At 44.1% G+C, this 25,733-nt stretch overlaps 1 protein-coding gene across 4 annotated transcripts in view; it reads left to right on the plus strand.

Moving 5' to 3' along the window:
* The window catches only part of CAMK1 (calcium/calmodulin dependent protein kinase I), a 116,024-nt gene that overhangs the window by 9,808 nt on the left and 80,483 nt on the right, over window positions 1-25,733 (plus strand). Inside the window, exon 1 of one of the 4 annotated variants that reach the window (XM_069966832.1) lies at window positions 1,424-1,511. The exons of 2 other annotated variants lie outside the window; for them this stretch is intronic. The gene's annotated coding sequence lies outside the window, so the exon portion shown is untranslated. Of the gene's footprint in view, window positions 1-1,423; window positions 1,512-15,930; window positions 16,032-25,733 lie in introns of those variants that run through there. One more of the 4 variants, XM_069966834.1, reaches the window with a different exon arrangement.

The raw sequence follows: 25,733 nt of genomic DNA on the forward strand, positions 1-25,733 counted from the left end.
CATGAGCTAATAATGCCCCCAGAGGTGCCCCCATATACTAATAATGCCCCCAGAGGTGCCCCCATGAGCTAATAGGGCCCCCAGAGGTGCCCCCATGAACTAATAATGCCCCCAGAGGTGCCCCTAAAAAAACAAACATCCTACTCACCTAATCCGCGCTGTGCAGGCAGCAGCTCTTCCTCCTCTTCGGGCTCCATCTTGCGAGCCGCAGGGACGGGACTTCCGGCAGGCGTGATGACGTCACATCATCACGCCTGTCGGAGAGGTCACGGCCCAACCTCCTATAGGCTACTGGTATGAAGTGCCGGCAGCCTATGGGAGGGAATACAGGAGGAGGACGCTGACAGGTCCTGCTCCTGTATTCTGCTCACTTTAATGTTCCGCTCACTGTGCGGGCGGAACATCAAAGCGATCAGTGCACCCCGAGAAGCTGCGTGGCCGCAGCTTCTCGGGATGTTAAAAAACAGGTGGCAAGGGGGGCCGTGCGGGCCCCCCTAGCGTAGCGGATGGGGGGCCGCGGCGGCCGGCGGGCCCCCCCCATGTCTCTTAGGGTCCGGGCCCCATACGGCAGTACCACTTGTACTGCCCTATCGGCGGCCCTGGTTGTGGCTAAGCAAATCAAATGGGGTCATACTGCGACCCACAAGTGGCCATGTCCGTGATTTAATACTGGCAAATAATCAATTTTTACATGCAAGTCTTGTTCGGTTGCAGTCACCGTCACTTGTGGGTTGTAACCTGACCCCATCTTTGGTCATGTGACCCCTGCTGCAACCAAAATCACCATGTAGCCCTAGCCTTTATGTGCCTGGGGTGTAGTGGTGGCTTCATGTTACCGGTCACATTATGGCCATATTGACAGTCATTAGATGTGAGGTTGTAATGCGACATTGGGATCTTTATGTCGCTGTCCAATGACATTAGGCTGAGGTTACATGACGACTATGGTCGCACAATATCTACATCTAATGATTGTCAATGCGGTCACAATATGACGTGTGATATGATGGTGGCAGATCACAGGCAGATTTGCTAGCGGACCTTACTGCTGCTCTGGGTAGTTGTTTTCAGTCAAATTGCAATGTAATAATGTGATGAAACAGGAAATCGCACAAATGTAACAAGCCCCAGTGTAAAGTATGCGACATTTATCAGATAGGGGAGAGTGTGCACGAGCAGTCCCTAGCAGTAACCTGATCCCTGTGAGACACAGACACGGGGGATTCGCTGCCTCTATGACCCTCCTCACCACCCGCATCCCGCTCCCATTACTGTGAATGAACGAGTGTCACTGCACGGCAATTATACTTCAGCCAGACCCCGCCCACATGCTCATAACCACGCCCCTCATAAGCGCTATTGGCTGTTAGCAGCCCGTGGCCCCGCCCCTCCCGGGCTGTGCTGACATCAGTGCTGGGCAGGGAGGGATGGGCAGGCTGTAGACTCTGAGACACCGTACAGCGGGGAGCACACCGAGGGTCCGCCACCGAGTCCCTGCCAGCTCTGCCCAGGTGAGACATGCCGGCTGCACAGCAGCTGCATGGGCGCGCTATGGGGGATGATGCTGATGGGACTGTCATATGTGTACAGCTATAGTATGGATGCTGCTGCTGCTGCTGGAGGTGCAATGTATGCTGCTGCATGGAAGTATTGTGTGTGTGTATATGTGTCACGTGGGTCATGTATGTATGATGGATACCCCTATATCCTGTATAGGATGCTGCCAGTAGGATGTATACCCATATATCCTGTATAGGATGCTGACAGTATGATGGATACCCCTATATCCTGTATAGGATGCTGCCAGTAGGATGTATACCCATATATCCTGTATAGGATGCTGACAGTATGATGGATACCCCTATATCCTCTATAGGATGCTGCCAGTAGGATGTATACCCATATATCCTGTATAGGATGCTGACAGTATGATGGATACCCCTATATCCTCTATAGGATGCTGCCAGTAGGATGTATACCCATATATCCTGTATAGGATGCTGCCAGTATGATGGATACCCCTATATCCTCTATAGGATGCTGCCAGTATGATGTATACCCCTATATCCTGTATAGGATGCTGCCAGTATGATGTATACCCCTATATCCTGTATAGGATGCTGCCAGTACGATGGATACCCCTATATCCTGTATAGGATGCTGCCAGTATGATGTATACCCCTATATCCTGTATAGGATGCTGCCAGTATGATGGATACCCCTATATCCTGTATAGGATGCTGCCAGTATAATGTATACCCCTTTATCCTGTATAGGATGCTGCCAGTATAATGTATACCCATATACCATGTATAGGATGCTGACAGTATGATGTATACCCATATATTCTGTATAGGATGCTGACAGTATGATGTATACCCATATACCGTGTATAGGATGCTGACAGTATGATGGATACCCCTATATCCTGTATAGGATGATGCCAGTATAATGTATACCCCTATATCCTGTATAGGATGCTGCCAGTATAATGTATACCCCTATATCCTGTATAGGATGCTGACAGTATGATGTATACCCTTATATTGTGTATAGGATGCTGACAGTATGATGTATACCCTTATATTGTGTATAGGATGCTGACAGTATGATTTATACCCCTATATTGTGTATAGGATGCTGACAGTATGATGTATACCCCTATATCCTGTACAGGATGCTGCACATATGTATTAGGTAACATATATGTAGGTGTATGAAGTTGTGTATATGTTTATGATGCTATATGTGTAGTGTGTGTGTGTGATATATGTATATAGGCTCTGTATGGATATATGTATATAGGCTCTGTGTATGTGTGTGTGTGTGTATATATATATATATATATATATATATATATATATATATATATATATATATATATATATATATATATATATATAGGCTCTGTGTATGTATGTATGTATGTATATAGGCTCTGTGTGTGTGTGTATGTATGTATATAGGCTTTGTGTATGGATATAGGCTCTGTGTATGTATGTATATAGGCTTTGTGTATGGATATAAGCTCTGTGTGTGTGTGTGTATGTATGTATGTATATAGGCTTTGTGTATGAATATAGGCTCTGTGTGTGTATGTATGTTTGTATATAGGCTCTGTGTATGTATGTATGTATATAGGCTCTGTGTATGTATATAGGCTTTGTGTATGGATATAGGCTCTGTGTATGCCCAGCCTGGCAGAGGATCCCGGTGCCCCTGATGATTATAGCCCAGCCTGCCTGCTTCTTATCTGCCGCTGCCCTGTACTCAAGGCACAGATCATGGATCTCCTCTCTAGCCTTCTTATAGGATGTCCCCATTAATCCTGCTTGGATTTACTAGCCTATACCTTGTACCTGCTGCACCTGTAATCCACCATGCCACTGTGCCCCCTCACCCTGGCACACAGGACCAGTGAGCTGTGTCTGTATGTGACCCACTCCCAGGGGCGGCTGACAGCTTTATTACTGCAAGGCAAATTAATCCTAGTGGCCCAGATAATGGGAGCCGCACAGGCAGACATCCGTGTCACTGGGGCACCCGTGTGCTGAGCTCTGTGCCAGCCGCTGCTGCTGCAGAAACTCTTGGGGAACATCAGTTAACCCATTATTAACCAAAGAGCTTTGTAATTATTACATTTTATCTATAGTTGTCCTGCAAAAAATGCTGATTCTTTCCAAATTATATGTATAGCCAGAAATCCAACAAATCATCCAATAGTAACAGGACTCCAGGATACAGGAAAATATGCTGCCATGTTTAAAGATTGCAGCAAAACCATGTCAGAATTACACATGGTCACTACTGATGCTTCCATCATCGTTCATCAGACATGAATAAAACAGGCAACCCTCTGCACAGCTGTGATAGAACTACAAGGACCTTTGAAGCCATCTAAGAGTTAAATGTATTTGGTGAAAAAGCCCCCGTACCACCATATTGATTGCATGGGCTCTGGCTCTGGGACCCCCCATAAGCACTAGAGCATCCTGGTCTTATTCAGCCTGATCATGGATGAGAAGGGAAAAGAAACTTACCCCCCCCTTTTTATATTGGTGGGGTTCAGATAGTCACAGTGAAATGCCATTCACAGGGCATGATGCGAGTTGTAGTTCTACCAGTAGTTAGAGTGAGGCAGTGGCACAGCTAAAGGTAACTCAGAGGGGCTGTCTGGGATATATATTTTTTATATTTGGCTAGAGGTGCCTTAAATATAAAAAAAAAAAGTCATACTCACCCTGCTCCCCTGCAGCTGCTGATCTGCCTTTCTGGTAATCACTGTTGTATCCTGGGATGTGTTGACCCGACATGACCTGCCAGCCAGTGACTAAAGAACTTATTACACACACACACATATATGTGACAGATTCTTGAAGCCAAAGCCAGGAATGGATTTTATGACCTGTTCTCTGTTTATAGTCTGTTTCTGGCTTTGGCTTCAATGATCTGTCTGATCTGTGTGTGTGCAATAGGGCCTTAAAGCAGGACCCCACTATGGCCAGTGATTATGAGTGGGCAGTTCCTATGAGGTTGAAGTGTCACAGGAAGCAGCAGGGTAAGCTGAAGGTAGGTGAGTATCACTTCTTTTTTTTAACGATTGAAGTCCTTACTGACATAAATGAAACGTTTTCTGTCCCAGGACAACCCCTTTAAGGATTCAGTGCCCTTGGTGCCAAAAAGATATCTTGCCTGGGTGACCGTATTTAGATGTAAACTAAACCTTTGCGCCAAGAGAGAGAGAACCTAGCTGCGGCTGTGCATTTAGGAGTATTCTGGCTCTGTATCTATAATAACAAGTAGCTTTATTTAACACTCCACTACATTAACATTGTATCTAATCACAGTAAAGCAAACGTGCCTTGTCAATGCAGCCGCAGTCAGTGCAGGGTCTATTATGTAAGAACATCTGTTTTAGTGGAGTTTAGGGTTTCGGGGGTGGGGGGCAGGGTAGTACGACACGTTCTAGACAGGGAATTTTTATAGGCGAAGGATGAAGGAATTCCTGATTATAGTAGTAACAAAGCTATTTGTGGATATTGGGAGTATTCCTGGAAATATTAATTCTTACTATGTGATGGCTGTGAAATTGTGAGACACTGTGAAGCATTGCAAGTTTCAGGTATAATTTGAGGGGGTGGGGGCCTGTGGCAAAACAAGAGCGTCCTGTGGTTCTTTTAAACGCTGAATTAAAGCAAGTCTCCAATCTGTGGCTTCTGCAAAACTACAACTCCCAGCATATTCACACAGCCTAAAGGTGTACAGAGCAGTTTTTGTTTTTACTGCAGGACACTTTATAGGAAAGCTTGGCAAACAGTGGGGTAATATACAGGAAAAAAGGAAGCTACAGTGATGCAAATCAGTCTCCTGGCATGTACGTTGGGCACATGGCACACTGTGGGGACAATCTGCGCATGCACCACAAGCTTTCCTGACACATACTGTGTATGAAAACTAATGACACAGTGCTCTCTGCTGCCATCTCTTCACGAGACAGGAACTGTCCAGAGCTGCAGAAAATCCCCATAGAAAACCCTCTCCTGCTCTGGACAGTTCCTCTCTCGGACAGAGGTGGCAGCAGAGAGCACTGTGTCAGACTGAAAAGAAAACATTTCCATCAGGACATACAGCAGCTGATAAGTTCTGAAAGACTTGAGATTTTTAAGTAGAAGTAAATTACAAATCTGTCTAACTTTCTGAAACCATTTGATTTGAAAGAAAAAAGATTTTCGCTTTACAACCCCTTTAAATGGTTGTCACTGTCACTGCTTTTCCTTTACACCAAAAAAGAAATTATATTCTATACTATATATCAGGTAGAAAAGAAGCAGTGTGTCTACAGAAGATCAGAGCACACCACACTTGGGTCTAGTGACCAAAACAAGTAGAGTATAGCGGAAGTACCACATATAGTTACCTGCTCACTGTACCAGTACCCAGCTCGACTTTAATATGGACCCTGTGTATTTTGTAATTATCACTGTGATGTCCCATACATATCCCAGTGTTAACAGCCCATTGTGTGGATAGGGGGTAACTATTTAAAATGGGAACACTCCTTTTAAAAGGTGTCTTACTAAATTTACTCTACAACTCCTGCAGGCTTTACCTTTATGTGCAAGATGCAGAATTGCCCACAGGGTAGTAGGACACTGCACAGTTTTTGGGCCTGTGTTTTTCTTGGTGTCAGGTGTCAAAATGACTGACAAAATCTGCCCTGTAAATACATGTGTACAGTGTGATTCCATGCTACACCGCTCACAAGGGCTTTACATCTGCCTGGGAAAAAAGCTGAATGTACAAACTTTTCATTGTGTCTCTAAAAATAGCTGAGCCTATCTGGTCCTATTGTATAATAAAGGATATAGGCTGGGTGCCTGTCCCATGGTGACACATACAGGGTCAGACTGGCCAAGAGAGAGGCAGGGGCACTATTTAGTAGGCCTTAGTGATAGTATTAGTGCTCAGCACTCAAATCCCTATTTTAACATAAAATGAATCTGCATAAAAAATTTTGGAAAACATGGGAAAATGATGCTTTCCATGCCTTCTGTAATGTGTGTTATAGTCCAGTTTTGTTGATTGCCATGACTTATTGACTAACACACCCCTAGTAGTTAAGCTCCTGTAATGCAGGGGGTCAGTTAAAGAATCATATGGCACAGTGGATAGAAATGGATGACAGTGTTGTGTTCAGGGTAACCTACTACTACAAGATACAATGGGGTTTGTATGCACTAATCTCATGATTGTTTGTTTTCCTCTAATAACCAACCTGTATTATGTACAATAACAGATTTAGATTCAAATACATACTCACCTTGCTGAGTCCTGCGGCCCAGTCTGGTGCTTGTGTTTACTTCCCCTGTAGATGCACCGTCCTGGCTCTGATGACGTTCCCAACATACCGCAGACTCTGTGACTGGCTATAGTGTGTCAGGAAACTCATCAGCAGATCAGGGGAAGTAAATAGAGACTGGGGTAAACTGGAGCACCAGTGCTAGACCAGGCAAGGTGAGTATGCCTGTTTTCTTACACATGTAGCATGCTGTAGTTTAGTTATTAATTTGGAATACCCCAATAATCTAACACGTATGGCCAGCATTAGGTTTTTACCTACATCAGATTCCTACAGTGCCCATAGAAGCAGGTTGATGCTTGAACTGTGCCTGGTGAACAGTGATTTCAGTGACACAGCTGTATATATATTTTAGTCCATATTGACTAATGCAGTGGTTGAGACTAGACTCATATGATGACACCAGGTGAAGGAGGCACCTTTTAGGACTGGTGACTATTGGCTGAATACTAAGCTAAAACAATAGTGTGGTTAAATTTCACCCAACAAACATTTGTTCTGGTTATGCTGGCATATTTCTTTTTTAAAGTGGCTCTGTACCCACAATCTGACCCCCCCCCCCCAAACCGCTTGTACCTTTGGATAGCTGCTTTTACTCCAAGATGTGTCCTGGGGTCCGTCCGGCAAGTGATGCAGTTATTGTCCTAAAAAACAACATTTAAACTTGCAGCCCCATGCGCAACGGCCGGGGCTTAGAGAATCTGTGTCCTAACTTTGCATCACCCCTCTGTCCCTCCTCCCCACCCTCTTCATCATTAGGAATGCCACTGGAACATTTTCTCCTGTCTGAACACTGCACAGGTGTCTTAACAATCCAGCCCATGTGCAGTCCTCACACATCTGAGAAATAGGAGGCAATCTGCCTGGAGCATTCCTAATGATGAGGAAGGTGGGGCGGAGGGACAGAGAGGTTGTGCCAGCCTAATGCATACACAATCTATTGCCCAACCGGGGCTGCCAGTTTAAAAGTTGTTTTTTAGGACAATAACTGCATCACCTGCCAAACGCACCCCAGGACAGATATCCAAAGGTACAAGCGGTTTGGGGGGGGGGGGGGGGGGGCAGATTGTGGGTACAGAATCACTTTAAGGGATTAAAATGGATATGAAAAATTTTTCTTTCAACTTGACCAGTGTCAGAAAGTTATATAGATTTGTGGTTTACTTCTATTTAAAATTTAAATCCTTCCCATACTTATCAGATACTGTATGCCCTGCAGGAAGTGGTGTATTCTTTCCAGTCTAACACAGTGCTCTCTGTGTCTACCTCTGCCCATGTCAGAGCAGTAGAAAACCCCTATAAAAAATCTCTCCTGCTTTGGACAGTTCCTGTCTTGGACAGGAGTGGCAGCAGAGAGTACTGTGTCAGACTGGAACAAAAACACCACTTCCGGCAGGACATACAGCAGCTGATAAGAATTGAAAGACTGGAATTTTTAAATGGACCTAAATTACAAATCTATATAACTTTCTGAAACCAGTTGATTTGAAAGAAAACATTTTTCACTGGCATACCCCTTTAATTTTTATGCATAACATAAGGATAAAATGAGAGAGTGCTCGAGAAATTCCAGAATATTTCAGTTCTGAAGCCTGATGTAGAGCAGCCTCCACAGCCTTTCATGCTATTTCACAGGATACAGGCTGCAACACAAGGCTCTGAATTCTGCTGACATGTTAGGGGGCAGTTGTGAGGAACTGAAAGGTTTTTTGGGACTTTTCATGTTAATGTGCTGTAAGCATGAAAGGCCATGAGTATCCGATCAGTCCAACCCCAGCCACTCCTGCCGGATAGTAGTGTGATGAATAGGCCGCGACTCTCAAGTGAACTAAGAAGACTGTGTGTGAGCTCTTCTCTCTGTCTCCCCCCTACTACCCCCCCCCCCCCCCTTCTGAGTTGGTAGATGTAAGTCCCTCTCTGCAACTTTAATGTCAGGAGGATTAATTACTTCTAATAAAAAAAAAATCTCAAGTCTTCCAGTACTGTTTGGACTGGGGGAGACAGAGAAAAGCTTGCATACAAATTTTTGTATCTTCAGCAGAAAGCAGCAGCTCACAACTGGGGGAAGGAGACTGAATAGATATTAACAAGTGTGAAAGAAATTTTTAGTCTCACCATGTTCTACAATGTATGAAAAATGAAATATACCCCTTTAGAGAGGTCCTCCATCTACACAAATGATTATTGTATTATTTGGTGTCATAATTACTTATGTCTGCCAGATGTGATGCAAGAAATACAATGTGACCCACGTTACCTGCAGCTGAACTGTTCTAAAGTAGGGTGAAGGTCTCGCAGTGACTGGACCCTTCAAGTCTGAGGACATGATTTAATCTCTTTTTTTTTGTAATGGTTTTTCAGACCTGGCAGCTGAAGTCTGGCTTGTTTGACAGGAGCATTAAACATGTAGAGCGGCCATAATCCAGGATTTACAATATATTTAGAAAATTTATATTCCGAGCCAAACATTTTCCTGGTGGTCGTGTGGAGTCGGCATGTAAATCCCTGCTCATGTACTGTGTGCTGGTCTTAGCACGGCATAGGATGGAATGTTACAGGGTCTGGCTGGGTTCATGGCAGAGACTGCATTATAGGGCTTGGCTCACTGGCAGTGAATGGAGCAGCGATCTTGCAGACACCCTATCACTCCATTCAAAAGGACTGATCATAATGGACAGGGGTGTAACTTTAGGGGGTGCAGAGACAGCAGTCACAACCTGAGCCTGATGCCGTATGGGTCCCGATGACGCTTTGCCACATAAGAATATGAATATGCACATTTCTTTGTAATCCATAGGCTGAAAACCTGCATGGACCTAATGGTTCTAAAAGCTCACCCAGACCAGAAAAGAGCAGAAATAACCCCTGCCCTGAACATGCTTGTTAATATATATCACTAAAAGTGGCACAGTTAATCCCCTCCCTGGAAATGCCCCGCTAAACCTACTTTTAGGTAGGGTCTGCATAAATTTGCCCCCCGTTTGCAGTCTGGTTTGCAGGATTGTCATGTTCGTATAATGTATCAGTCTGTTTAGTCCAGTGAGGATGTGTTTAGACTGGATACAATTGTAGCAATGTTCTGAGAACAAAACCAGTTTTTAACTTGGTAATAGGAATGTTCCTTTTCAATGACAACCTTTGTAAAGTTGGGGTCACATGACAGTCCTGCCCTCTCTGTTCCGTAAATGTAAACTATCAAAATGGGAAATATATATGCACAGTCCCCAATCACTTTAGTAGTCTGAATACAGTCAGTTTTTGACTATGCTCAGTTGATTTGGAGTATATACATATATGCAGTCAAATTTAGATACACAACACATTTGAGTCTGAGTGTGTATATATATATATATATATATATATATGTGTGTATTATTTTCTATACGGTGTATAGAAAATATATTTTACCTGTCTGCACCAGACCCCCCCCCGGTGTCCTCTTGGCTTCTCCCCTTTCAGCATCGGCGGCTCAGCCGATCACTGGCTGTGGCGTTGTCCGGTCTTGGCCAGTAATTGGCTGAATGGCCTGTCACTGCAGAGAAAAATACAAGATTTAAGATTTTCTTAGGCTTTAGATAGTAATCTGGAAATTTAGAAAAAAACCAACAAAACAAATATTCTAAAGGGGAAAAAAAGGGGGGGGGGGGGTTAACATAAATCCGTGATTAAAAAAAAAAAAGTAGATCATTATCTTGAATGACATTCTCTTTAAATACCTGAAGCCACAGGACAAACCTGTCTCCACATAATCTTAGGCCTAAGGCAAATGCAGTAATGTGCATCTCCACCACCCTCAGAGTCCTATGGAATGCTTTTATCCCTACCTTTGTGCTCATGTAACACCTTCTCTTATATTATACATTGTATCACTGTAGTCCTGGAATGGAGTAAAATCTCATTAGGGCATTGTTTAAATTAGAGAGCCACCAGAGATCAGGTCATAAAGGAAAGCCTGAGACTTCTCCTCTTTTCAAATCCATTCCTGGCTTTTGCTTCAAATCTTTGGCAGATAATCTGTCAATTTCCGTGCTCATAGACCCTTGCAAAGACAACCCCTGCCCACGTACCCCATTATTCCTATATGGATGTAATGGGGGATGTCACTCACTTTGGGAGCAACCAGCACCCCCTTCTCCCCCTTATAAGCCACAGTAGAAAGTAGCAAAACTTCCATTGTTGGGCAAATGTCAGCTCATAACTTCCCTGGTAAAACCAGCATTACTCCCCTTTCTGTTCCCATGCTGCTGCCATTCCAATGCTCACTGGGCCTCTGTGGTCTGCCTGTCTCTTCGAGACAGCATTCGGGATAAAATCAACTTTTATTCCATCAGCGAGGTGAGGAGTCAATGGGGCGGGACCTAGAACATCCGTGCCCAAGGCTGTCAGTGCTTCTTTCCAGGATGTTCTAGGCCTGTTTCATTGACTCCCCGCACGGCTTCGGGCGCTGATATCTTTGTCCCGGGACCGGCTCCAGGAACGGGGCTTGTCAGAAAGCGTAAGTATCTGGGGGCTTCACTGGGGGTCCGGGCGGGCCCTGTGCCCGCGTCCCTGGTGACAGGCTCCCTTTAACACTTGAGCTCTGAGCTGATATAGAGCTAATTCCTTGTCATTACTTCTCTGGCAGTGGTTGATATCCAACTCTTCTATAGTCTGTATCTGTGATTTTTTTTTTTTTTTTTTTTCATTCTCTGGAAGTAAATTGTCATTCAACCCCTTAACGACTGTGGGCGTACATTTACGCCCCTGCTGCCTGGGCCTTAAAGGGAACCTGTCGCCCGGGACGCAGGCACAGAGCCTGCCCGACCCCCTGGTGCAGCCCCGGATACTTACCCTTTCCTGCAAGTCCCGCTCCTGGCACCAGTCCAGGGACGAAGATATCCCCGTCGGAAGCAGTGCACGCGCACTGCAGAGGTGAGATCGATGCCCATAGAGTGACTGCTCCATTCACTCTCTGTGGGCATCGGACTCATCTCTGCTGATTAGCATACAGCGCACGATCAGCTTCGGGTGCCGATATCTCCGTCCCGGGACTAGTTCCAGGAAAGGGTAAGTATCTGGGGGCTGCACTGGGGGTCGGGTGGGCTCTGCGCCCGCATCCCGGGTGACACGTTCCCTTTAACACAGGAGGGTGTAAATGTACGCCCTGCAGGGCTCCAGGGCTATGGAGCAGGCTCAGGAGCTGAGCTCACTCCATACCCGGTGAGGACCGGCTCTTATCTGCAGCCAGGCCCTCGCCCTCAATGGCGGGCCACCGCGATCACCCGCCATTAACCCCTTAAACGCTGCGATCGGAGATTGCGAGCATCTCCTGTCACTTATCCATCGGGGGTCCCCACAGGCGCGCTTTGGGGGTCCCAATCGCATGGCCTGACTGCTGGATGTATTAATGTAAAAGTCCCCTAAGGGGACTTTTAAAACTTTTATTGATTTTTTTTTTTTTTTTAAGTTAATTAACATATAATATACTGTAGTGTGCGGAATCGTCCGATCTATTAAAATTTAACAATACTATTCCCGCAGCGTGAACAAAAAGTGGTAAAAAAATGCAGATAGCTTTTTTTTTTTTTTTTATTTAATTAAAAAAATTTAATTGTAAAAAATGTAATCAAATTTTTTTTACAAAAAGCGATGAATACGTTTGATCTAGAAAAAAATTTTACTAATAAAAACTAGATATCATTGACCCAAATTCAACCCATAAATGATATTTTGAGGGTTATGTTATTCTTTTTATGGCAGATTGAAAGTACACCTGTTCCTGAAAAAAACAAGCCCTCACATGGCCCTTTAGGGTATAAGCCCACACACCGTATACGCAGCAAATACGCAGCAGATGTGATGGTGAAGATTTGATGCTGTGTTCAGTTATTTAGATCTAATCTGCTGCGTATTTGTTGCGTATTTGCTGCATATCGCAGTAGTAAATACGCTGCATATACGGTGTGTGGGTTTGTACCCTTAAATGGAAAAGTAAAAGAGTTATGGGTTTTAGAACACGAGGAGGAAAAAATGAAAACGCAAGAGTTACAATTGGCCCGGTCCTTAAGGCCATTTCAGGCCTGGTCCTTAAGGGGTTAAATAACTGCAAGCAGATATCCTAAGAAGCATGGTAAATTTCTATAAGAGTGTATGAGAAAATTACGTAACTTTTCACTATACAGTAAAGTTTTATTTGAAAAGCCTGGGAACTTGGTAATTTTGCTGGGAGGCCAGTCACCCGCTCTTGTGCCGCATAGTAATCCTGGGGCTGTTCTGGAGATGGCAGGAGATCACCCTCTCCTTTGTAGAAAGCTACTGCCAGGACTTTCCTCTTTTCCTGACCTAAATCTGTACGAGGGAGCTGCTGTCAGAGCGAATTCTCATACGGAGCAATCATCTGATGAGATAAATAAAACCACTGTTTAGTAGGGAATCTCTCTCCACAGGGGGATTTGAAACGTGTTGCAGAGTGAGTATTCCGCTGCCTGCTGAATATCCGACTTCAGCAATGCTTTAAAGAACCAGCAAAACCAGCATTTAACTTCAGTTTGTATTAAATGCCCTTAGTGAGCTGAGATGTGCATTAAAATAACGCAACTCCAACTATGACGCCAGGAGATCGTGCATTAAAGGAGACGGCAGCAGTAGCGAAGCACCTCCCCGTTGTTGCAGGTTTTCACGGTTTCATTATAAGGGACTTATAATAATACTCAGTGGATGGAACATGACTCGGGGAGTTCATGAACACTGCCATACCCCAAAGCCATTGACCTTGGGCCTAGGGCTTCATCCCACCTCTTCAGCCACTGGCAATCAAATTCTAGTTTGGACAAACCCAGTGTGCTCGAGATTCCCACATCTCTAGTGCTGTTCTGCTAGTGCTGGGATTTCCTGCTGTGAGAGTAGCAGGCAGAACTGCCTCATTTTGGTGTCAGGGAAGACTGGGCCAGTTTTGTATAGGACTGAATGTTCTTCCAGAGCACATTACATACAAGAAGGATGAGTATAGGCCATTGGGGGAAGCTTCTGGTTTATATCCTGTTAAAGTAATGTTTTCAGCTTTCCAGACTGCTTACGTATAGTGAGACTATGACCGCTACACATAACTTCAAATGACAAAATGGATACGTCCACAAAAGTGAGTAGGCTTAGTTGTTTTTTTACTTACGTGTGCTGTTGCCTAGTAACTGGTGAAGTCGCTGAGCGCATACGTCCTAGAAGTATTGTCGGTTCTTCCAATTACATGTTATTATATAGCCAGGCATCAGTTGTCGTCTTTTCTCCTTTTCATCACTAATATTTGGGCCAGTTAATGAGCGGATTTTCTTTCTCGTGGATTCTTTAGATCCAGACCTTTCTAGAACTCTTCTTTCTGTCAGATTCACATGCATATTAATGCCTTCCGGAGCATCCCATAGTTGGGAAGCAGACACTGATTTTTTTTTTCTCTCCCATTTCTTCTGGGTCCCCATCTGCAAATTGTTCCAGTAACTCTGCCCCCTTCCTATACCATTTACCACTGTAACTGTCCATTTGCTACACGCACAGACCAAGAATACATGGAAAGTTCTGATATAGAATATTCCTATGGCTTATTTCCCAACCATTAGCTGTGTTTGCAAGAATTTCAAATAAATGTTCTACTTACAAGATGTCCATTGTAAAGTTTATAGATACTTACCAGTTGTCTACTGTCGTGAAATGTCCACGGGATAGTAGAGTTCTCGGCATTTCATTACCGGTGGCTGAAGAAGTTGGAAGCAATCCTAAGGCTGCCTGAAAAACATGGAAACAGCTATAGGCTCTTTCCATGTTTTTCAAGACTTTTTTAGGGCTGCATCCAACTTCTTCAGCCACCAGTAATCAAATGTCCAACGATCACTGTATATATAGGCTGATTTGTTGTACAGGAATGAAGAAAATTGGGTAGCAAGTCCTTATACCATGACAGCCATAGCTTTGTGAGACTGATTTACTAATATTGTTCCATCAGAAAAAAGTTGTTTTTGTGTCCATCTTCACTGCCAGTTTACTAATGGTTTGAGAAACAATAATCCAAGAAACCTGACCATTCCAAAAAGTTAGTGTGTCATGGGGTTGTGCTTTAACAGCAACCAACCACGCCAAAAACAGCCCTTACACTAAGGAAACATGCTGGTACATCTAGTTAGTGTCCTGGGCAGGTTTCAGCACTGTAATCACGCCCCCCTGGGCGTAATTGAAAGTGCTGTTGTCCTCTGACGTCACCTGGGTATGCTTTCACTTACGTCCAGAGGGGCATGATTGCAGTGCTGAAACCAGCCCTGCACCATGACTAGATGGAGGAGCCACAAGCCCAGATGACTACTTGCCCATAATTTACATACAGCACGGGACATTATAAAAGTAAGATTGTAAGAAGGTTTATTATCCAGACTTGTGCTGTTTGGGGGAAACCTCCTCCGCTGGTGGTGCCGGCTGGGTGTTTTTGGGGGGGCTGTTTTGGGTCTGGTCCTGTGACATGTGGGTTGCAGGGCCGTTCCATGGCCTCCTTTCCCTGCCTGTGCACGCCTGGCGGGGGTGGTGGTCACTGACCGACACAGTGTGAACTTAGTGTAGGGACCCATGTGTATCAGAGACCTGCACGTTTGTACATGGAGCAGTGTGGCTTGATCGGTTTACACACAGACTTCTGATGTTTTTTGTATGCAGCCCAGGGGCATTGGTGTCGGCCATAGGTGTGAGGTGCAGCGCTTCTTTCTCTCCTGGACCTTATTTACAGATGGGATGTAGGCTACAAGGGTATGTTTGGGAAGCGTGCTGGGTGATGTACCTGCACGTTTCCTTAGTGTTAGGGTAGTTTTTGGTATTTTTTGAGGGTTTTCCAGTCCAAAAATCAGCCACTTCTAGGCCACTTAAAGTTGTACTCCAGCACTGATTAAAAAAAAAAAAAAAAAAAAAAGGTCCCTGAAGCTCCAGTTGGTGGCTTCATTTTTTCTTCACTTCCTGGTTTGGGCTTTCCCATGATGCACTTTGTCTCCTGTGATCTCTGACTCTGTAAAACTGTTAGATGGCTTACAGCTTGCTCATCCAATCAGCGCTAAGCAACCTGAGTCATCTGACAAAGGGAGGCTGGCCGAACAGGGCTTAGATCCGCCTCCCTCTTGATGATGTCATTGTCCTAAAATGGCTTCCTGGGGTCAACAGTCATTAGGTAAGAATGAGTTTACTTCACTTCCTGGTGGGGGTTGAGGGGAAAAGATAGGGAAGAGGGTCAGATAGGTGATTGAAGCATATTACATATAACATATTACATATAAAGTTATATAACTTTGTAATGTGTTGCAATTACTGGGAAAAAGCTTTTCACTGGAGTACCCCTTTAAGGACGTGAGACACCTGAATAAATCTAGTAGTAGAGGAGATCTGTAAGCACACACCTCATCTGAAGGTAGGTGCTCAGTATGGATGGTTCCTAAACTCACAAAAATTACAAGAATTAGGAAAACCATGGCAGATAAAGTTTATTATAACAAAAAGTTCTTTAGTTCCAACCAGAAAATATAGAAATAACGGTTGATCAAAACCAGACAGATGTTAGTAAATCAGCCCCAATATGTCACCTCCTTTTACCTCCATTGACTTTTTCATGCGACATGCATTCACTGGTCCATTAAAAAATAAATTTGCTTCCTTGCACTTAAACAAGTTTGATGCGTCCTGAAAAAATACATGATGCTAAAATGTATTTGGATCTCATGAGATATTTATGGGAGTGACGCGTATAGGCCGTCGCTGATCGTAATGTGTTTTCAAGTTCTAACAATTTAGTTTTAGCAGCTTCTTCATACATTTGAATGGCCGCTCCAGCTCTTGCCAAAGGGATTTGAATTAACATAGATATTTCTTAAAGGTGATAAAAGTTGCTGTGGGATGGTCATTTGGCAATAATATTATTGCCATCAAGACAGCCACTACAAGCTCATCATGTCCAATGCAGCCAATCAAATAGCAGGTGTGGTTTAGATGGTGGCCACTCTAAGCTAAACAACCAATCTGATTGGTTGCTATATGTAAAGGGGTTATCCAGCTAAAATCTTTTTCTTTTAAATTAACTGGTTTCAGAAAGTTTTATATAGATTTGTAATTTAGTTCTGTTTAAAAATCTAAAAGAGGATGTACCTTCAGGTACATCCTGTTTAATCTGACCCAGGAATAGAACGGTGCCGCTGTCCGTTTTTGGAACCGTGGCTCGGTTCCCGTGTATGAAGCCCTTCTATCCATGGGTCCCGGGCCGGAGCTAAAGCACAGGAGGCGGGCTGCGTCATAGAGGGGAGGAAATTCCCTCCCACTGGGGGCGGACCAGCCCGCCTCCTGTGCTTCAGCTCCCGCCCGGGACCCGTGGATAGAATGGTGCCGTACACAGGAACCAGGCCGCAGTTCATAAAACGGACCGCGGCACCGGCTTCCCCGTGACTGCGATGTTCTATCCCTGGGTCAGATTAAACAGGATGTACCTGATGGTACATCCTCTTTAAGTCTTTCCATACTTATCGTCTGCTTTATGTCCTGCAGGAAGTGTTGTTTTCTTTTCAGTGTGACACAGCGCTCTCTGCTGACATCTCTGGCCAAGACAGGACTTGTCCAGAGCAGCAGCAAATTCCCATTGAAAATCTCTCCTGCTCTGGTCAGTTCCTGTCTCTGCAGTCTGTGTCAGACTGAAAAGAAAACATTTCCTGCAGGACATACAGCAGCTGATAAGTATGGGAAGGCGTGAGATTTTTGATTAGAAGTAAATTAAATTTCATAGAACTTTCTGAAACCAGTTGATTTGAAAGAAAAATATTTTTACTAGATAACCCCTTTAATTCTGTTTTTTGGCTATTAGCTGTGTGGTAAAGAATGATGTCACTAGTGCACAAGTAGAGAAAGTATTGTTTGGTGCCATTGTCTTTGGGACACAGTTATAAACCATCATAGAAGCAAATATGTGTTACCCATAGCAATAGAAAGTATTTGGTTGCAATAAGCAATTTTATTATTTTTGCTCTTTTTATAAATAAGCCCTATGGTGTCTATTGAACCATTTTTTATTCCTGTATATGGCTGTTAGCGGACTATGTGAAGATTCTTTGTTCTGAGGACTGATCTAATACCATTATCTAGTGTTTCTTTTCATGTTGAATGTTGAATGTTGGGTTATCTGCTCACAAGTGTGAGTTTTCTCACCCTAAAGAATGTGCTAACTATATTTGTATTTCTATGAACATAGAAAAATAGCAATTTCACGGAAATCAGCATAGGGGAGGAGGGTGAGACCAATATAATACTGCCATACAGCGCCCAGATATTACCGTCATACAGTGCACAAATAGGATTATTATGTACTGTGTTTAAAAATACTTTATTACTTAACACCTTCTCTGTACATACCATACCCCATACATGTGTAACCTAGATGAGGCATCTAGAAATTTCCAGAAAAATAGGATAAATTAACAGTCTAAATTTTAAAATTCATTCAGTTTTCAAGCTTTGCAGCTAATTCCAGACACCTATTCCCCCTCGTTCTGTTTTGCTCTTCTGCAGTGATATTTCCCTCGTCTTAATTTATTTTCAGAGTCGATTGCGTAAAGAAATGTCCCCCTTGAGTTCAGGTAGATGTTTGCACGCAGGGACTGATCATTGAATATTCATCACTTGGACTGGGATCAAAGGCTGCGCTTCCTTCCTCTCAACACAGCGCCAATTAGTGAAGAGAGGAGAGCGAACGCTGACTGAAAATGTCTATACTTTAAAGACTTTATTTTCTCATCTGGAGGACTGTTGCTTTTCAAGTAGATTCCTGACCATTTTTTTTTTTTTTTTTTTGGTCATGTTGTTTCCTACAGCATGTGCCATATAGTATTGCTTCTGCCATGTTTGGAATATATTACATACTGTGTAGAGATTGCCAAAACTAATAATATGAAAAGCTGCCTTATGTCTGCTATCTTTGACATATATATGGCGATTAAATATAATGTGATGTGTAATACCTTATCCAGACTTGTGCTGCTTGGGGGCGACCTTCTCCGCCGGCGGTGCTGGCCGGGTTCTGGTGTGGTGTTTTTGGGTCTGGTCCTGTGGCATGGGGGTCGCAGGGCCGTCCCATGGCCCCCGTTCCCTGGCTGTGCACGCCTGCGGGGTTGGTGGCCACTGACTGGCACGGTGTGGACTTAGTGTAGGGACCCATGTGTATCAGATACCGGCACGAGGTACATGGGGCAGTATGGCTTGATCAATTCACATACAGAATTCTGATGTGTTTTTTATTTAGCCTAGCGGCACTAGTATCAGCCATGGGTGTGAGGTGCAGCACTCTGTTTCTTCCCTGAACCGATTAAATAAAATATTCGGGTTGAAATAACCAATCATTTGGAAACGTTGCCAAGTTTATTACCACTGAAGTGGACACGTGATAAGATCCTAGCTGCCTGTGGTTCATGGACATGAATATTTGCTTAGGCCCCATTCACACGTCCGTGTCAGTTTTTACTGTCAGGAAATCCTGATCAGGAGGCCTTAAATGTCATCAGGAAAGTATCAGGATTTCCTGACAGTAATCCGTTTTTACCTTCAGGAAACCATCAGGAAAAACCTTCAGGATTTCCTGATGAGAAGAAAAATAGGACATGTATTTCTGCAAACTGGATGGTCACAGCTTGCAGAATTACAACTCCCATCATGCCCAGCTGACAGGTCATGATGGAAGTTGTACTTCTGCAGTCTGTGGTCACCCAGGTTGCAGTACATGATGGGAGTTGTACTTCTGCAGCCTGTGGCTATCCAGGTTGCAGAAGTACAACTCCCATCATGACTTGTCAGCAGGACATGGTGGGAGTTGTACTTCTGCAACCTGGATGGCCACAGGCTGCAGAGGTACAACTCCCATCATGGCCTGTCAGCAGGGCATGATGGGAGTTTTAATCTCACCTGTCCTGGTCTCCTGGCCGCCGGGGTGGGTGGGTGCCGCGAGTGGCCGTGGGAAGGGGGGGTGCGGGTTCGGGGGTGCCGCGAGTGGCCGCGGGGGGGGGTGCGGGGGTGCCGGAGTGAGTGGAACTCCGGACGCTTTCCTGATGTGCATCAGGAAAGCGTCCGGGGCCCGGACGCTCCCATAGACTCCTATGGGGGCGTCCGGGCCGGATTTCCGGACGAAAATAGGACCGGTTCTAAAAAATCGGGTCCTATTTTCCGGAACGGACACCCTTCCGGAAAATTCCGGAAGGGTGTCCGTGTCCAATGAAAGTATGCGTCCGGAAATCTGTCCGGATTTCCTGTTGGGAAATCCGGGTGGTTTTTCCGGACGTGTGAAGGGGGCCTTAGTTTGCTTTTATGGTCAACCAGATTGGCAGGCTGTAGTTTCAGGCTACACGGCCATTGATAGTAGGAACCACTGTGTCGCACTGCCTAGTCACATGACTTCATCACTAATACAAGTCAGTTGGGGTTGTGTCGCTACTCCGCGACCCTGCTTTTGCAAAATATCCAGGATGGATTTTTTTTGCGACCGCTTGGTTTCATTCACTTGTGAGTCACAACACAACCTATATTCACTTGTATGAGTAATGGAGTCGCGTGACCAGGCGGTGCGACATGGTGGTTCCTGGTTGTGCAACTGGGAATGGCTTTGTAGCCCCAGCTATAGGCCGACTTAGTTGACACATTTTGATGAATACTGACTCTCTTGGTGGGATGGATGACCTGTTGGACTTGATTGATATGCTTTCTTTAGTGCATGTGGCCAGTGTACCATGCCCCTATAGCAAAAGGTGTATGCATTTGGTTGTGCGGCTTCATAAGCAAATGTTATATGCTGTGTAATACCAGCGTGACTCGGTTCATATATAGTCTCTTTGTAAGTTTCTTTTGGCCACAACCAGGAGTCTGTCCAAAATACATTAAAAAAAAATCTTTTCATTATAATTTTTCTCGGTATCAATAAAAAAGGGAAATTACCATTCAAAATCGGCTACTGCAGCTGCTCCCCGTCTGTCTGTGATGTCACCACACGGTTCAGAAATATCCACTCAGCAAGTCAGTGAGAGGCGAGATCTCTCTGCAGTCACTGACTGTCTGAGCAGGTAGTTCCTGCCAGGTCATGACAATGAGTGGGGGCATGGTGACGGGTGATTGTTTTGTTCCGACTACCTCCTGCCCTCTGTTTTGTTTCTTTTGTTGTTTTTTTTTCTTCTTTTGTTACAAGTACGTAGATTTCCACTTTAAAGGAGAAGTCCAGACATTTTTTTTAGGCAGGGGCAGAGGGGAACTTACTACAGAACACTAACTTCTCCACATGCCAAGCTGCCACAACGGCTCCGGGACCCCCGTCGGTAGGCATTTCCCTGATGTTGCGATGTGAAGGAAAATGCCTTCCCGGCTGATGGATTCCCCGCTCAGCCATTCATTGACTGCAGCGGTGTCCCGCCCCAGTCACTGATTGGCTGAGTGGCAGTCAGTTAACTCGGTTGTGACGTCTGCTGGAAATAGATCCTGGAGCAGCAATTCGACGCTGGAGGGGCACAGTGAGAGGTGAGGTAAGCTTGTTTATGTTCCTTTGCCTTTTTTCTTTTTTCCTTTTAAATCCCCTTGTTGGATTTCTCCTTTAATGAAGAAGTTTTCAGTCCCCACATTCAGGGTAGTGGTGGTCTTTAATGAACTAAGTGGCCGTTATGGAAACCTACAATTAACATGACTGGGTCTTTAATGACCACATGTTTCTGTTTTTTTTTCCATTGTATCCATCCACCTTTGTGGCCACCCTATTCATTTTTCTCTTTCAAGCATGACAGTCTTCTGTCTTTACATCTTCTTTACCCTCTTATATGTTAACTCACATTGACTGCAAATCAATAAGACACAAAGGAGATGTCTCCTCAACCTTATTGAAGACCAGAACTGAGTGTTTGGTCAGTTTTGTGAACTTTGCAAATACTATCTGTTTTTGGTATTTATTTCTGTTTGGTTTCATCAAGAGAGTCTTCTTCGAGAGTCTTCCAGTCTTTGTTTGCCAGTAGAACAATTTACCGCTGGATATTTTTGGTTGTCTTTCTTACGTTGAGTGACTAATTTGGATCTTGATGAGAAACCAGGACATCCACATTTACAAGACTGATAGGGCTGGGTAGCATCATTGTCGAGGGTGCCCTAGTTTTTCTGTCTAAAAATAAATCGGGAGCCCTACTTCTGCTTAACACTCCAATGGGTTCCTGTAACAATTGAGGAATATAGTACAGCGCGGAGAGGCCTCCATCAGTAGACTATTTCTGGAAGGGTGGTTGCTGCACGCAAACTGCAGAGGTTTCTAACAAGTGTCAGAGGTGTTCTTATGGGTGGGAGGATTGGGGGGGATCTCTCTGTACACTTATATGAGCTGCTGCTGTTGTCATGGTAACCCATGAGATGTAGTTATTTAAAAAAAGGTTGATTAAATGTATTCGGAAAGAAAGGAAAAATAAATGCCTGATACTTGAAGAAGCTATTAATGGAGACAGGTAATGCAACCAGAGAGTAGGATTTCTTGAGGTTTGCATCTGTTGGATTTTCTCCTACCGATGGTGACACATAACAAAATTCTGAATAGTCGTTTGAACTCTAATTTAGGAAATGTTAGAAATTCTAAATGTTCAGGAATATTTTCTTTGGTCTTCGAGTGTTCCAGGTGGATGTGAACATCTTGAGGGGACATCTTAAATTAGGGCCTGTCCCCTTTTTCCAGGCTGAATTCATTAAGAGGCGCACACCTGTTACTGAATCCGGACAGCCATCCGCCTAGCGTACCAAATCAACACCTGCTTCCAGCAAGTGTAGATTTGAATCTTGTTTTACGCCTGTGAACGTAATAAAAATGAGGCGCAGCAAGGCAGGGCCTCCTCCCCGCTTTGCTGAGATGAGCAGGGGATACAGCAGGTGTACGCCAGGGAGAAGCGGCGAATCTGAACCTTCTCCCTGGCGTATGCCCTACATCTAAGTTTCATAAATGTGTCTTATAGTTTCTCAACCCTATGGTGGTTCTGGTGCTTATCTAAGAGCATATCCAGTGCCAATCGTATCCACAGGTTATGTCTGGTATTTCAGCTTATCCCCACTCACTACAGTTTTGCTGAGCTGCAATACCAGACACAGCCCATAGACAGATTATTTCTGTATGAAAGCAGCCATGTTTTTTCTAATCCTGGACAACCCCTTTAAGTCTCCCTCCATGAGTGGCCAGAAGAGGCAGCTCTTATAAAAAGACTTAAAAACTTTTTTTCCAGCATAGCTTCTTCTTCTTGTTTTACTGCTTTTATATCCTCAAGCAACATGGTTTCTTGTGAAACCATGTTGTGAAACACTTTAGCCCACAGCTATCTTCTCAGACTTCCTAGGAACATTCGGCTTGGCGTGTCCTTTCATTAGGGGGGGCAAGAGACATCAGATTCCACTTATCTTTTGGGTAAATGTTTAGATAAGTCAATGGGACAATAAGGCTGTTCCCATATACATTAGATTGTTTCCCGATCCCATTGAGTTTGAAGGTATCTGTCCTTAAATATCTACTGTCTGTAATCTGCTTTAAGTTGTCTAATTTCGCTGTGTATAGGGATGTCCAGACGTCTGAGGGGAAAGAAGGATCAATACTTGGCCGATTACCGACCTTTCCTGCAGATACCACATCGCTTGGTGTAACAGGGCTTGTTGAAGGGCTTGATGCACATCGGTTGATCGTGATCTTTCAATATGCCGAAACAATTAGCACACTCTGCTGCGCGTCGTTCCGTATAATAAGGGCAGCATCAGCAGGCTGCCACTATCTTCTATGGGTCACCTGGACAATCTAAAGATCATCCAGGCAGCGCTCCCCCAGCTTCCCACGGCCCCCCGCTCCTTCATGGTCTATATCTGTGCATGTAATAGCACAGACAATGAGCAGGAAACAAGGAGGAAGTGATCGCCGATCAGACTCTCTTCCTCCTCAACATCGGCTCGTGTAATAGGGCCTTCAGACATGTTAGGTGTCACTTTACCTGGTGAGTTTGTTTAATTTAGGAGACCAGAACTTTTTCTACTAGTAACCACGTTCTGTGTGTTTGTGTGTGTGTGGTTTTTTTTTCTTCCTGAACGCATACTTATTTACGGGCAGTGGGGTTTATATATCAAATGAACTAAATCTAGTCAATACTAGACTATGTTCAATCCATCAAACTGAATGGACCAGCTGCAAGTATGCTACAGTATATAGCAATGTACCTTATTGTGGGTATACCTCCAACAAACCACCCAAATGCAGTGTGAGCCCAGCCTTATACCCCCAGCTTGGCTAAGCTCAGTGTGCATGTGTATGAGGGAATCAGGTGGAGTGACAGCTGGAGGAGCATATTCGGAGTTGTGGTTGAGCCACAGGTTGCAGTGCTTTGTCCTGTACACATATAGCTATTACATATTTTCAGCTCTTAAAAGAAAGGTCATGTAAGCCAGTCAGTTATTGGCCAGCGTCATATTGGGGATTAGTAACCATTGTTCTGTATAAACCTGCTCAGCTTGTTTTCTAGATGGTTATAAGTAGTCATTGGAATTAGGATTTTTAAGAGTCTTAAGATGTGATTTATATTACTTTCCTGTAATCCCAGCTCTGTAGTTTTCAACAATTTTTTATAAATCATAGTTTTAGCTGCATTAAAGCAATGTGCACTATTGAGCTTTTTATTTTGGCGCTCATTAATTTCTTAATGTATCTTTATAGTAGCTAGAAATCAGTTTTTTTCCTAATACAGAGCACCAAATCACCTGCGTATACAGGTGGTCCTCGGGTTACGACGGTCTCGAGTTACGACGTTTCGTGGTTACGATGCTTTGTTCCGACGCCTTGTTCCGACCTACGCGGTTCCGTCGTAAGTAGAGTACGTGCAGTGGCGGAAGAATACAGTACAGTACTGTACTATACTATACAGTGACAGGTTCCAGACTGAGAAAAACGAGTCTCCTGGCTGCTATAACGCCCTGCATTATGGCTCCCAAACCTAAGCCAGACTCTGCTGATGCCACCTGATGTACCTATGTGTTTATTGATACTTATGTAGGGTACTGTGTTAGCATACAGTAGGTGTTAGGATAGGCTAAGTGTTTACAGCACAGTACTGTTATTATGGTACAGTACTGTATGAATGTATGATCCTGGTACAGTACTGTATGAATGTCAACTCTTTTTTTTTTTTTTTTTATTGCCCTACTTCTTGTCTAGTGTTAAGCCTTTAACACACTTTCTGTTCCTGCTATACATTCTAAGTGAGAACTCGGCCAACTCTACCCACTCCCACTATGTGTGTGTGTGTTTGTAGTGGGGAGGGAGATAGATCTGGCTAAATTTCCAGCTAGAGTGAACAGTAGGAGCAGGAAGGCAGTTATAGGATGTATACTAGCCAGAAAGTAAGACAGTGAGGACAACAAAATAGCCAGTATGCATTGGAGGGAATACATGGAAGGTTATAAATTTTAATTTTGTAGGGCCTTTTGCTGGGAAATTTGGGTTATGGCAAATATGGCCGCTTAAAGTGTCACTGTCGTTATACCTTCCAAAACTAATAGGATATGTGAAATAAAGCATGTTTGCAATTTACATTCATTATTTTATTTATTCATTTCCTTTTAATTATCATGGAGAACATGGCATTTCCAGTGTTTACACCAGTATTTTACCCGTGTTAAATGCAGAGCTAAAGTAATTCTATAGTGTGAGGAACCCATCAAACAGCTCTTTTAAACATTTGAGTGGGGTTAGGCTTAAACGTCTGCCTAGGTGGTTATTCCAAGTCAGGCTATTTGGAGCCATCGGATATACTAAAGATAACCTGTGTGTGTTACAGAGGTGTCAAAGTGCCTGTAAAGTTATGTTCCGCTG

Source organism: Dendropsophus ebraccatus, chromosome 4 (assembly GCF_027789765.1).
Source record: "Dendropsophus ebraccatus isolate aDenEbr1 chromosome 4, aDenEbr1.pat, whole genome shotgun sequence".
NCBI classification, from domain to species: domain Eukaryota; kingdom Metazoa; phylum Chordata; class Amphibia; order Anura; family Hylidae; genus Dendropsophus; species Dendropsophus ebraccatus.